Consider the following 11,164-nt stretch of genomic DNA (forward strand, 5'->3'; position numbering starts at 1 on the left):
AGGAGACGGGAGGAACCCCAAAGTGAATCAGTAGGACGTGGGGGGACTGAGGCGGGAGGAGAAGTGGAGGCCACACAGGGTCATCGGCCCTGAGGCCGGGGAGATCAGGAGAAGCAGGTGGGAGGGGCCCTCCGGGACCGAAGAAGCAGGAGAGGAGAGGAGGGCGTTTGCCCCACCCACTCGAGCCCAGGAAGGCTGCTGGGCTCCCAGGTGAGGTCCCCTGCCCTCTGAGACCAGGGATGGGGGGCACGCCTAGGCCCCTTCTGTTCCTTGAGCCTAAGCCCCACCCTGGACACCCCCCAGGGCCTTTTCCAGCCCTGTGGGTCCTGAGCATAGGCCCCACCCACCACCCAAACCTCACCCTTGCTTAGGCCCCGCCCTCCACAGCTAAGGCCTTCCCCCCCTTTTCTTTCTTTCTTTTTTTTTTTTCTTTTCCCTCCTCCTCTTTTTTACTATTGTGGTACTGATGTACTTTCCAGTTGTTGATTCATCTATCTATATATATATTTTTTTGTGTGTGTGTGGTATGCGGGCCTCTCACTGCTGTGGCCTCTCCCGCTGCGGAGCACAGGCTCCGGACGCGCAGGCTCAGTGGCCATGGCCCATGGGCCCAGCCGCTCCACGGCACGCGGGATCTTCCCGGACCGGGGCACGAACCCGCATCTCCTGCATCGGCAGGCGGATTCTCAACCACTGTGCCACCAGGGAAGCCCGATTCATCTATATTTTTATTTTTACATTCTTTTTAACATATCTGTTAGTTTCCTAGTCTAATTTTATTTTTTACTTTGTTATTGCTCTTTTTTTCTTTCTTTTTTTTTTGCCACCCCAGGCAGCTTTCGGGTTCTTGGTTCATGAGCTGAGGGTCAGGCGAAGCTCCTGCAGTGGGAGCTCCCAGTCCAACCCACTGGACTAACAGAGAACCTCAGGCCTCAGGGACTATTCATCAGAGTGAGGTCTCACGGAGGTCCTCATCTCGGCACCAAGACCCAGCTCCACCCAACAGCCTACAAACCCCAGTGTTGGAAACCTCAGGCCAAACAACCAGGAAGGCAGGAACACAGTCCCACTCATCAAAAAAAAGAGACAGCAAAAAACTATGTCACAGATGAAGGAGCAAGGTAAAACCTACATGACCAATTAAATGAAGGGGAAATAGGCAGTCTATCTGAAAAAGAATTCAGAGTAATGATAGTAAAGATGATCCAGAATCTCGGAAATACAATGGAGGCACGGATTGAGAAAATACAAGAAATGTTTAACAAAGATCTAGAAGAACTAAAGAACAAACAAACAGAGATGAACAACACAATAACTGGAATGAAAAATACACTAGAAGGAATCAATAACAGAATAACTGAGGGAGAAGAACGAATAAGTGAGCTGGAAGAAAGAATGGTGGAAATAACTGCTGAGGAGCAGAATAAAGAAAAAAGAATGAAAAGAATTGAGGACAGTCTCAGAGACCTCTGGGACAACACTAAACGCACCAACACTTGAATTATAGGGGTCCCAGGAAAAGAAGGGAAAAAGAAAGGGTCTGAGAAAATATTTGAAGAAATTATAGTGGAAAACTTCCCTAACATGGGAAAGGAAATAGTCACTCAAGTCCAGGAAGCATAGGGAGTCCCATACAGGATAAATCCAAGGAGAAACACAACAATGCACATATTAATCAAACTAACAAATATTAAATTCAAAGAAAAAATATTAAAAGTAGCAAGGGAAAAACAAAAAATAACATTCAAAGGAATCCCCATAAGGTTATCAGCTGATTTTTTTTTTTTTTTTTTTTTTGCGGTACGCGGGCCTCTCACTGCTGTGGCCTCTCCCGTTGCGGAGCACAGGCTTCGGATGCGCAGGCTCAGCGGCCATGGCTCACGGGCCCAGCCGCTCCGCGGCATGTGGGATCCTCCCAGACCAGGGCACGAACCTGTGTCCCCTGCATCGGCAGGCAGACTCTCAACCACTGCGCCACCAGGGAAGCCCTATCAGCTGATTTTTCAGTGGAAACTCTCCAGGCCAGAAGGGAGTGGCAGGATATACTTAAAGTGATGAAAGAGAAAAACCTACAAGCAAGATTACTCTACACAGCAAGGGTCTCATTCAGCTTTGATGGAGAAGTCAAAAGCTTTTCAGACAAGCAAAAGCTAAGAGAATTCAGCACCACCTAACCAGCTTTACAACAAATGTTAAAGCAAATTCCCTAGGCAGGAAACACAAAAGAAGAAAAAGACCTACAATAACAAACCCAAAACAATTAGGAAAATGGGAATGGGAACATACATATCGATAATTACCTTAAATGTAAATGGATTAAATGCTCTCACCAAAAGACACAGACTGGCTGAATGGATACAAAAACAAGACCTGTATATATGCTGTCTACAAGAGACCCACTTCAGACCTAGGGACACATACAGACTGAAAGTGAGGGGATGGAAAAAGATATTCCATGCAAATGGAAATCAGAAGAAAGCTGGAGTAGCAATTCTCATATCAGACAAAACAGGCTTTAAAATAAAGACTATTACAAGAGACAAAGAAGGACACTGCATAATGATCAAGGGATCAATCCAAGAAGAAGATATAACAATTGTAAATATTTATGCACCCAACATAGGAGCACCTCAATACATAAGGCAAATATTAACAGCCATAAAAGGGGAAATCGACAGTAACACAATCATAGTAGGGGACTTTAACACCCCTCTTACACCAATGGAGAGATCATCCAAACAGAAAATAAATAAGGAAACACAAGTTTTGAATGACACAATAGACCAGATAGATCTAATTGACATTTATAGAACATTCCACCCAAAAGTGGCAGAATACACTTTCTTCTCAAAATGCACATGGAACATTCTCCAGGATAGATCACATACTGGGTCACAAATTAAGCCTTGGAAAATTTACTAAAATTGAAATCGTATCAAGCATTTTTCTGACCACAACTCTATGAGATTGGAAATCAATTACAGGGAAAAAAACTGTAAAAAACACAAATAAATGAAGGTTAAACAGTGCGCTACTAAATAACGAAGAGATCACTGAAGAAATCAAAGAAGAAATAAAACAATACATAGAAACAAATGACAAGAAAACATGATGACTCAAAACCTATGGGACACAGCAAAAGCAGTTCTAAGAGGGAACTTTATAGCAATTCAATCTCACCTCAAGAAACAAGAAAAATCTCCAATAAACAATCTAACCCTACACTTAAAACAACTAGAGAAAGAAGAACAAAGGAAACCCAGAGTCAGTAGAAGGAAAGAAATCACAAAGATCAGAGCAGAAATAAATGAAATAGAAATGAAGAAAACAAAACGAAGATCAGTAAAACTAAAAGCTGGTTCTTTGAGAATATAAACAAAATTGATAAACCCTTAGCCAGACTCCTCAAGAAAAAAAGGGAGAGGACGCAAATCAATAAAATTAGAAATGAAAGAGGAGAAATCACAACTCACCGTAACTAGAGAAAGCCCGCGCACAGCAACAAAGACCCAACACAGCCAAAAATCAATAAAATAAATAAATTTTTAAAAACACTTTAAAAATAAAAAGAAAGAAATCAAAGATGACATAAACAGATGGAGAAATATACCATGTTCTTGGATTGGAAGAATCAATACTGTGAAAATGACTATACTACCCAAAGCAATCTACAGATTCAATGCAATCCATATCAAACTACCAATGGCATTCTTCACAGAATTAGAACAAAAACTTTTACAATTCGTATGGAAACACAAAAGACCCTGAATAGCCAAAGCAATCTTGAGGAAAAAAAACAGAGTTGGAGGAATCAGGCTCCCCGACTTCAAACTACACCACAAGGCTACAGTAATCAAGACAGTATGGTACTGGCACAAAAACAGAAATATACATCAATGGTACGCGATAGAACGCCAAGAGATAAACCCACACACATAAACCCACAACAAAGAAGGCAAGAACATACAATGGAGAAAAGACAGTCTCTTCAATAAGTGGTGCACGGAAAACTGGACAGCTACATGTAAAAGAATAAAATTAGAACACTACCTAACACCAGAAACAAAAATAAACTCCACATGGATTAAAGACCTAAATGTAAGACCAGACACTATAAAACTTTTAGAGGAAAACATAGGAAAAACACTCTTTGACATAAACCACAGCAAGATCTTTTCTGAACCACCTCCTAAAGTAATGGAAATAAAAACAAAAATAAACAAATGGGACTTAATTAAACTTAAAAGCTTTTTCACAGCAAAAGAAACCATAAACAAGACAAAAAGACAACCCTCAGAATGGGAGAAAATATTTGCAAATAAAACAACTGACAAAGGATTAATCTCCAAAATATACAAACAGCTCATGGAGCTCAATATCAAAAAAATAAACAATCCAGTTAAAAAATGGGTGGAAGACCTAAATAGACATTTCACCAAGGAAGACAGACAGATGGCCAAAAGGCACATGAAAAGATGCTCAACATCACTAATTATTAGAGAAATGCAAATCAAAACTACAATGAGGTATTACCTCATGCCAGTCAGAATGGCCATTATCAAAAAAGCTAGAAACAATAAATGCTGGAAAGGATGTGGTGAAAAGGGAACCCTCCCACACTGTTGGTGGGAATGTAAATTGATACAGCCACTATGGAAAAATGTATGGAGGTTCCTTAAAAAACTAAAAATAGAACTACCATGTGACCCAGCAATCCCACTACTGGGCATATACCCTGAGAAAACCATAGTTCAAAAAGAGACATGTACTACAATGTTCATTGCAGCACTATTTACAATAGCCAGGTCATGGAACCAACCTAAACGTCCATCATCAGATGACTGGAGAAAGAAGATGTGGCACATATATACAGTGGAATGTTACTCTGCCAAAAATGGAACGAAATTGAGTTATTTGTAGTGAGGTGGATGGACCTAGAGTCTGTCATACAGAGTGAAGTAAGTCAGAAAGAGGAAAACAAATACCGTATACTAACACATATATATGGAATCTAAAAAAAAAAAAATGGTACTGATGAACCTAGTTGCAGGGCAGGAATAAAGAGGCAGACATAGAGAATGGACTTGAGGACACAGGGTGGGAGGGCAAAGCTGGGGCGAAGTGAGAGTAGCATCGACATATATACACGACCGAATGTAAAATAGATAGCTGGTGGGAAGCAGCCGCATAGCACAGGGAGATCAGCTCGGTGCTCTGCGATGACCTAGAGAGGTGGGATAGGGAGGGGGGGAGGGAGGCTCAAGAGGGAGGGGATATGGGGACGTGTGTGTGCACATGGCTGATTCGCTTTGCTGTGCAACAGAAACTGACATGGTATTGTGAAGCAGTTATACTCCAATAAAGATCTATTTTAAAAAATAAGTTATACAATGAGAAAAATGCAAGCACTGTTTAAACTCTTGGTAAGTATTTTACAAAGAAATAAAACTTTAAAACTCTAAAAAAAAAAAAAAAGTCATCACCAAACCTAAGGCTATCTAGAATTTCTCAGTGTTATCTACTAGAAGTTACATAGGTTTGAATTTTACAGCTATGGTTCCTCGTACTGGTAATTGCTGTAGAAATGGGCAGAAACACATTTGCCTTCCTACAGCAATCTCTGGTCAGAGGTTGGCATGAACTTAATTGGTTTTCACTATTGATTTTTAAACTTCCAACATTGGAATCACCTGGCATATTAGTCAGGTTGAGGTTGTCCAGAGAAACAAAACCAGTAATGTGTGTGTGTGTGTGTGTGTGTGTGTGTGTGTGTGTAAATAGGAATTGGGTCACACATTCATGGAGGCAGGTGAACGCTAAATCGGCAGCGTGGGCTGCTAGGCTGGAGACCCCGGATGGTACAGTTCCAGTCCAAAGGTAGTCTGATGGTCAGATTAGCCAAAGTTTAAAAAATCCATGGTATTCTGTGATGGAAAGAATTTGGGGAGAAAAGGGCATGTCCACTATTATCTGGAAAGTGTGGATTGCAAAATTTTTTGCAAAACAGTCAAACAATTTCTATAAATGTAAAAGTCACCTATCATTTGAACAAGCTATCATACACTGTGGAAATCACTTCCAGGAGTTTCGGACTGTAAACTTTTTTGTTGAAAAATTAAGAATGAAAGACAGAATAAGGAAACAATATGTGTAAATACAGAGAAAGGTTTAGAGGAATATTCTACCAAATTATTAAAAGGCTGTGTTGGGGGGGATATTGAAAAGATGATATTAAATTTATTTTATAAAAACAAAAAAACAAACAACAACAACAAAAAACCAAAGGTAGTCTGATGGAGAATTCCCCCTTGCTTGGGTAAGCAGGTCTTTTTGTTCTATTCAGGGTCTTCAGTTGATTAGATGAGGCCCACCCACACCATGGAGAGCAATCTGCTTATTCAAAGTTCACCAGTTTAAATGTTAATCTCATCCAAAAACACCCTCCAAGTTGACACATAAAATTAATCATCACATCTGGGGAGCTTTAAAAACTACTGATGCCTGAGTCTCATCCCCAGTGATTTTGATTTCATTGGTCTAACATGTGTTCTCAGAATCCAGATGTTTATCAGGGGCCCCAATGGTGACACCTTACATTTTATCCCTGGAGATTTCACCTACAGATTCAGAAAGAAAAGGTAACACCAACATACAAGAATCAAACTGTATGCTTCTACTATAGGAAGAAGCTCTTGTGTTACACTCTACCCACCCCTTTAGGGTTGTAATGATAATAACTGACTTTTTTCTCTGCAAAGTTGGGTGTTTTTGGTTTGTTTTTGTTTTAGGCAAAATGTCAGAACATGTGAAAATGCTGTACTAATTTATCTTAATATGCCAAAAATAGTGAAAATTTAAAATTCTTCATGAGTCCAAGCTGGGCCATGACTCCTACTGACAGGGCTTACCCAACGCACTAATTCCAAGTCTGGCGACCATCCGCAAACTGGCACCTGCAATTAAGGCTGCAGGCATACATTTTCCAGAGTGGTAGAATCTCATTCCCATAATGCCAGCCAAGGTTCCAGATGTAACTAAGAAAACCCAAATGTTCCTTGGATCCTGAGACAGCTGATAGGCACCCAGGCCCACTAATCCACCTAAGAGGAGCCTGGCAGCCAGGGACGGGACACTGCCTGCTTTTGCATAGCCAATGATCCCGCCGGAAGCAACCAGTGCTACACAGCCAAAGCCAATCCAACGTAAAGGCACTAGTGGGCCGGAGTCCTTCTGCATTGCTCTCTTTCACTCCGTCCAAATGGAAGATCACTCCAGGCCTTCACCTCCTTCCCCAGGGTCTGCATTTGCCGACGAGGGTGCACAGGCCTAGGAACCCTACTGTTTCTGCCACAAAGTTTAACAATATTTTTTTCTAATTCTATTCCTCATCAATTTCCTCATTCCTCCTTGTTTTACACGTGGCCATTTTAATTTATATTTGTGGTAATTAAAAGTAAATTAGATTTAAAATTCAGTTTCTTAATCACAACAGGACTTTCAACAGATTCAACAGCCACCTGTTGGCTACTGTCCGTGGTGTCAGGCAGCACAGATACAGGCCCTTTCCATCTTCGCAGAGAGTTCTGTTGGGCAGCCTTGATCTAGAACAGTAAGCTTAGCTCAGCATGCTCTGTGCCAAAAACTGAGATTATTGACACACAATCCCGCCCTCACAACACTTAATACGCAGCTGAAGAAACAATGCATGTGAATACATAATTATAATAAAATGTGATATTAACAATCATAACGTATTCATTACACAAATACTTGGGAATCAAGATCCACTTCTTTTTTAACAATCCACCTTTTAAAACATTTCAGTCCCACTTTTCCCCTTAGGTATTAAAATTGTATTTCCATATGCTTAAAAAAAAAAAAGAATGTTTATAAGCAGCAGTAACAGGGGTAATGGGGTAAAGAGATGTTTCTTAAGGTAATTTCCTGCCCTATAAAAAGTGACACCCCCCGCACTGTCACCAGGTACAGGAGGTGACCCAAAGCAGCATGTCTGTAAAGTGTGATAGGATCAGAAGTACTCTAATTAAATTAATCCTCGAGAATTGTAAAAGGAAGTGAGAAGCATGAATCCTGAGGTACGAGCAGAACCGGGGCTGTTGGTTCTGCCTTAGAAAGCTCACAGGGCACAGAAATATGCAGCCAGCACGCCAGCTCTCATATTTACAGTCAAGCAGACCACAAAATTATGTCAGCCCCACTGCTGAATTCTCTCCCCCTTGGCGAGTTGCACGAGAAGCCCAGACATCAGAATTTCATTTGTGCATGTGGCATCAGAGTTATTCCTTGGAGAGTGAAGTGGTGGCCTGGGGTGTCTACAGCCCCAGAAAGGAATTACTGTCAGGCCGTGTAGACATGTCAAGGAAACAGGGTCTTAACACATGGAAAACCCCCGAGCTGATCAACTTCGGGGGTTTGGTTTCGGAGCCGCTTGGAAAAGTCTCTCCTTTACTCTTCTTCTGGTAACTGACCCCCTCTCTTCCCCTGGATCCCTCACCTGAGAACTGTGTTCAGAACCTGGGGAAACCCGTCTTCTCCTTGCTCAGCATAAGGACTCGCTCCACGGGCCCCTGCAGAGGCTATGGGGCAGTCACGTGACACTGGACCAGCCAATCAGCCTTGAGGGGAGTCCGCGGAGGCCTCACCACCACCCCACCCCAGATCCCGACTCAGAACTTGGAGCCCTTGCTCCCTGCCACCTGCAGGATGCTTACTGCACCAGCAGAGAACCGCAGGCATTGGGAAACCTTCAGACGGATTTGTAAGTCTTTAAACAATGTCATGTTCTCAAAGAGCAAAAATGCTGGAAAGGGAAAATGTAAATAAGGAATGAAAAGGTGTTTGATTTTCTGATATAGCCTCATTTTACTACCATTTTAATCCAGTGACACGTCTTTAAAAAAAAGAGAGATGCCCTAGTGGATTGAACGGTGGTCCCTAAGAAGATATGTCTAAGTCCTAACCCCCCCGGAACCTATGAACGTAACCTTGTTTGGGAAAAGGGTCTCTGCAGAGGTAGTTGAATTAAATATCTCAAGGTCATCCTGGATTATCTGCCCTAAATTCAATGACCGTGTCACAGAGGAGGCGGCCACGTGAAGACAGTCATCAGAGTGGTGCGGCCACAGAAAGCAGTACCTGAAGCCACCAGAAACAGAGAGGTAAGGAGGGAACCTCCGCAGAGCCTTCAGACTGAGAGAGACCCTTCCCAAACCTCATTCCAGACTTCCGGCCTCCAGAACTGGGAAAGAATACATTTCTATTGCTGTAAGTCACCACGTTTGTAGCCATTTGTTACAGCAGCCCCAGGAAACTAATATAAATGCTAAATTAAAAACTTCATTGGGCTTCCCTGATGGTGCAGCGGTTGGGAGTCCGCCTGCCGATGCAGGGGGCGCGGGTTCGTGCCCCGGTCCGGGACGATCCCACATGCCGCGGAGCGGCTGGGCCTGTGAGCCATGGCCACTGAGCCTGCGCGCCCAGAGCCTGTGCTCCGCAACGGGAGAGGCCACAACAGTGAGAGGCCCGCATACCGCAAAAAAAAAAAAAAAAGTATTTCCATTGTTTGGTTTTTATAGTCTTATATTACAGGCCAAGATAAAACAAGGAGAATGGGTAAAATTGCTATTATTCCTTTCAGGAAATAGAGGACAGTCTCCTCCATACATTTAAATTGGCTTCTTCATATTTTTACATTTTTCTAAGGCTTCTGGCAACCAAGGAGCAGAAATAGTACTTCCCTCTAGTAAAGCGTCACATGGTTCCCAGCAAGGAAAGCATCCTATTGATTATAGGGAAAATTAAACAATTGTATTTTCAATTGATTCTTACAATGCCCAAGTGTGGCAGCTCAAAATTACTTCCCACCAAAGCATTCAGTGGCTCAGGAAAGGACAGACCTCTGCCTCTCAGGGATCTGTATGAGAACACCAGGATCTAGTGTGAATTTACTCATTCACGTGGCTCCCCTGTTGAATCAGATCTTTGCAGGGGCGCTACTTGTCCTTCAACCGAAGCCAGAAGGAAACTGTTCCCAGAACAGCTGTAGAAGGAGACCCATTTGTACTTACCGCTGTTCCCCTCCCACCCTGCAGCAGGCAGCCTCTCTCAGCGGCTCCGGTGCCTGGAATTGCCCTTAGACACGCGTTCCTTCCCTTCTCAGCCTGGAGTGGTAACTTCTCAGCGTGGCTTTGTCTGAAGCTGCCTTAGAGAGAGGAGACCTGGGGTCACTCGAGAGCCCTGGGACCTGTCCTCAAAGAAGACGGGAACAGGGAAAGTTCTCACAAGGGCAGTGGAGATGCTGAAACAAGACCCAGGGAAGATAAGCATCTTCCCGACCCGTGTTCCTGCAACAAATACAGAAGAAAAAACACATGGAGGGAGGGCCCCAGCTAAAAGACGCATTTTTTTCACTGGGTGTTTCAGATTGTGCCCAAATGCGCCAGTGCAGCATTAGGTCCCTTCTAGGTGCCTGCTTGGCTGGTGGTGAGGATGCTGTCAGAACTCTGCTTGCACCCATCAGACCTGGCCACGTCAGCGCAGCAGGCTGACTTCCAACCGTCACTGTTTCATCCCTGTGCCTGGGCACTTCTTCTGGCAGCTGGAGTCTTGTTAGGCAGCATCAAGGAATTGAAACCCCCTCCCCCACCCCACACCACCCCCACAAAGCCCTTGAACAGAGACTGGCAGGAACTAAAGCCTAAAACCCCTGGCTCCATCATGCTCTGAGCTGAGTGTACTACACTGGTGCCCACGGGAGCCCCGCAGGATTGAGCTCCGCATGCCCACACTGGTTATCTTCTTGACAATGCACTCTTTACTGGCTGCCTCTGCTTACAGGCCTTCCTTCCCCAAGCCCCCTCCTACGGATGTCTCCTGGGCTCTCCTCCAGAAAAACTTGCACTTGTCTCAAGGTCTGCTTCTGGGGAAACCAAACTAAAACAACTGGCCAAGTTATCTGTAAGAAGAACCTCCTCTCTGCCTAGTGGCTGCTAGCTCTGCATTCACAAAAGTGCTCTCTGTCCATAGCACCATCTTATTCTCTCAAGAAAGAATCAGCCAGGATGCTTATCTGGTCTAAATACATTGTTTCCCTCTTGGCTTGTGAGTTGATTGTTGACAGAGAAATAGTTTAGATCTATCATTT

General features: G+C 43.4%; 1 pseudogene; it reads right to left on the minus strand.

Moving 5' to 3' along the window:
- Positions 1-6,891: 6,891 nt before the first annotated feature.
- On the minus strand, positions 6,892-7,236 carry LOC114901044 (annotated as a pseudogene).
- Between the last annotated feature and the right edge of the window lie 3,928 nt (positions 7,237-11,164).

This window comes from Monodon monoceros, unplaced genomic scaffold (genome assembly GCF_005190385.1).
Source record: "Monodon monoceros isolate NGI ecotype Baffin Bay Population unplaced genomic scaffold, NGI_Narwhal_1 Super_Scaffold_19, whole genome shotgun sequence".
In the NCBI taxonomy this organism is placed as follows: Eukaryota; Metazoa; Chordata; class Mammalia; order Artiodactyla; family Monodontidae; genus Monodon; species Monodon monoceros.